The sequence below is a fragment of the Formica exsecta genome, unplaced genomic scaffold (genome assembly GCF_003651465.1).
Source record: "Formica exsecta isolate Colony F162 unplaced genomic scaffold, ASM365146v1 scaffold79, whole genome shotgun sequence".
NCBI classification, from domain to species: Eukaryota; Metazoa; Arthropoda; class Insecta; order Hymenoptera; family Formicidae; genus Formica; species Formica exsecta.
In genome coordinates, this window is record NW_021853558.1 from 83,961 (window position 1) to 88,114 (window position 4,154).

General features: G+C 28.8%; 1 protein-coding gene across 12 annotated transcripts in view; it reads left to right on the top strand.

Moving 5' to 3' along the window:
* Window positions 1-4,154, top strand: part of LOC115244043 (QRFP-like peptide receptor) — a 70,504-nt gene that overhangs the window by 6,740 nt on the left and 59,610 nt on the right. For 4 of the 12 annotated variants that reach the window (XR_003885310.1, XR_003885308.1, XR_003885314.1 and 1 more), the window contains exon 2: window positions 2,005-2,206. The exons of the other annotated variants lie outside the window; for them this stretch is intronic. The gene's annotated coding sequence lies outside the window, so the exon portion shown is untranslated. The remainder of the gene's footprint in view (window positions 1-2,004; window positions 2,207-4,154) is intronic. 12 annotated transcript variants of the gene reach the window in all.

Below are 4,154 nucleotides of genomic sequence, written 5' to 3' on the forward strand. Positions count from 1 at the left end.
GGGGGGGGGGATACATTGCTTGCCAATATAAATCAGCTTGTAACCGTGCATATAGGCGCGATACAGTCTGTAAGGCCAGCAGGAAGCGAAATTAGAACAAATGGGATTTACTCCCTAGCGTGTCATTCTCGATTTCGCGGTAAGGGACAAGATGATCTTACCCGGAAATTGATCCTATATTAATATTATCTTACGTTATTCTCCGGGATTTTGTTGCGCGTGCATGAGCGTCGTTGTGTGCAAAATTGCTTTAAATTATATTTGAAGGATCTAAAGAAGAGAGAGAGAGAGAGAAGAAAATAATATGATGATGATTATCGATCTTTTTTTTTTTTTTTTTTTTTTTTTTTTTTTGTTTTTTTTAATAGAGCTATTTTAAAATTGGAGATATTAGATCCTCGTAAAATATTGCATTTGTATTAGTAATTTTCATATAATTTTAGAAAAACAAAATATATGTTGTGTGTGTTTATTTTTAATTTGAAAAGTTTATATTATTACACCTTCACATACTGTCAAAATTTATCGTTTCAAAAAAGTGCCCTTATCAAATTCTTTTTCCGAATCTTTCATTTAGAAAATGGATACAGTTGATGTATTGCATATATAATAATATTAAAATGATTTTAAATAACAAAAATACACTTGTTGAGAATAAATTGCTTAAAGACTTTAGTCTTACAATGAACAGTGATTATATTTATTGAATGATGAAATAAACTTCGTCTGCATTTCGATTCGGGTGTTATCACATTCGTGGTAATGTATTCCTGGAATTTGCGGAGCAGCATTTACATTATGCGGAGCAAAGTCGTTATTACTTCTCTCAAAACTCGTATATATGACAGACAACTTTCCAAGTTATTTTAAGAATACATATGTTATATATACAATATATATATATATATATATATATATATATATATATATTGTATACAGTAGTACAATATATATATACAGGGTTTTAAAAAAAAACCATTCAATATTTATATGGTAGATAATCATATGACACTATCAGCGTTACTAGGATTATCTCGTGCTTAGCAGATAACGATTAGATGGGAATAAGCGAAGCTTCCGTCACTACTAGATGACAGCCTTTTGGGATATAAATTGCAGCTCGAATAAGAATAAAAAATGAAACTGAAATATACGGTTATATTGATGCCGTTTCAGAAAAAATATAGATCATCTTGCATATAAATCTTTTTTTCTGTAGTTTTTAAATTACGTTTAACTTTGTATCGATGGCGATTAATCATAAATCAATATTATAGTCGTAATTTCGACTCCAAAAAATTTTATTAGGTCTTTTTCTTTATGAAGTCTCGTAATATAATAATGTTCGTTTTTATTTGTGATTTAACAAGAGCAAAGACACAAAGAATAAATGGCATTATCTCATTTAGATTCAAAAACTGACATTGCGAGAGTTTTAATATAAACAAAATAACAGATTAACTCTTTGGTATAAATTGATTTTATGTCTCTTACATTGGAATTATCATACTTGCGTAACAAATTTGTTTTTATTTATTTTTGGAAATGTAAAAACAAAATTAACACACTTTCAAGTCTGAAAATTATAGATATATGCAGTAGTTTTTTTTACTTACTCATAAAAAGATTGATCTATTAGTTTGTATTCTTGGAATCGTTTGCGTATTTCCAATTTATGCGGCGAGGTTTTGTAAGATTAGACATTACTTTAGACAACATTAGACTTGCTTTAACAAGAAAGTTGCAAATTTTAAAGTTGTATTATTTAATTTTAATATTCGAGCTGATCGTAAAATCTTTTTTTAAATTACATATATGTAATTCAGAGCGAGCGATGCTCGCATGACAAACATTAATTTTTGTCTCAGTTGTATGCAAAAATGCGGGGAGATCACGCGTTTTCTTGTACATCTGTTAAATTTGGAATGAATAGCCGCTCGACGATCGACAAATGCGTATAACCGTACGAAAATAAAGTGTCCGCTTTCACGTGTGTCCATTTAGCTTAGACTGTTGCACGTGGCGAAAAAGGGTAAAACGGGGTGTGGGCCTACTGCCAGCTGGCTTGGAGGACCGGTCGTTGGATGACAAAAATCAACTCGATGGCCAAAATAACGTCTAGTCTGTCGGCGGGTGAAATTACGGGGAGGACGAGATGTAACATGAGAGCCAAACTTACTCTTCGCTCGAATCTTCGGACATAAATGTGAACACGTATATCTATTTTTCGTCTGAAAAAGATCATACAATTCTTCCATGAAACAAATTTCATATAATATTACAGAGATAATCGAAAAATTTTCTCCCGATTATCGGCTGCGCGCTGTTGACGGCTTTAAATTAAAATCGCCTTACGTTGATAAACAATGCGCTGGCTGGTAAGAATTAACGCATAATTAATGAACTATGACAACCATCATTATCGCGAGCAAAATATCAATTTGTGCGGAATCTCTATATTGTTAGAGAAATTTATGAAAAGAAACTATGACATAAAATTATAATATAAGAAAATTATATATACAGAAATAAGAGGATTAAAATTAGAGCTTAAATACAATTCTAGATGCATAAATATGATTACATGAAGAATTAATAATAAAAAGATGTTAAATGTTTCGGTACTTTTTCATCTTCTCGAACTTTTTTCAGTAACTCGATAAGAAAATTACAATGAAAAATATAACACTATTTTGAGAAGAACGAAAAAGTTGTAATATAAATAAAATATTACAAATAAACACCAATAAAGTAACTGGATCTGTTGAAAAAGAGTTAATATAAATATCTTTGTGAACAAAAATATATTTTTTTTTTATTCTCTCTGTATTAAATATATATAATATATTATGAAATTGATTTTACATATAAAAATTATATGCATTTTTTTTTTTTAAGCAAAGGATAGATATCAGTTCTACTAACAATGCATTTGATCATTTCGAATCGCTTTATAGAAACAGCTTTAAAATCTGTACCTTCACTCGTATTTAGCGTCGCATTTCCGGTTTTACTGTAATTTTTTTCGTATAGACAAGTATAGACACTAATTTTTCATATATGCGATGTTGACGTAGATTAAATTATAGTGACACTCATTATCATTTCACGGTTTTTATTGTACTAAATACAGTTCTATAAAGTGTCATTTTTTAAAAACTGTCGCGCGTACAATAAATATTTCATTAATATTGAAACAAATTAGAAAAACAGATCTTTCTTGTTGATGTCGATGCATATAAAGTATTGAACATTTGACAAAAATAAATTTGATCGCAATTCTACATTTGTGTTCGACAAAATATGCTTTCACGGTCGCTATTATGCGAGACAATTTTATAAACAGTTAGAATTATTTTCAAACATAATTAAATATCGGTACTGGCCCATAATATTTGTCGATGTCGAAATATTGACTGTCTATAAATTCGAAAATGTCCTCACTTCCGCAGATTGTCCACGTACGACTGTTTGCGAAGTATCTGTTTTCTCTTATATGTCATATTCAATTTTTGGCAACTGCAACACAAGCAAAATATCATAGCGTTCGACGCGCGGACAACTAACAGCTGTTGTCTAGCCACGTGATAATGAATTTTGATTTTTATCTTTAAAAAACGTAATTGGGAAGTATCTTATATATAAATATATTTATGATGATTTATGATACTCGAGGTGACGCGCGACACTTGAAAAAAAAAGAGAAACAAATAAGCAAAAATTTTTTTTACAAGAGAAGAAAACATTTATATTATATGTAAAAATGTGTTTTTCTCTCTTATATTATATCTTACAAAATTTCAAGTAGTGAACACAACTCCTTTACTAATTTTAGATAGTCAACTTTTAATGTAAGATATAAAAATCCTATTTTATTATTATTATTATTATTATTATTATTATTATTATTATTATTATATATTATATTATTTATAAATGTTTTAGTCATTGCTTTTAAACCAGGGCTTTTATTTGTGCTTTCCCTTTTCCAGTCATTATTTCAATTGTACTTTATTATTGGAAAAACACTCCGTTCAATCAACCTTAATAAATGTCAAAAAATATTTCGAAATATTAAAAAAAAATTTGAGATATATAACAATAAACGTGGAACAAGGAATAAATTAAAGAAGTTATGTATATATATATATATA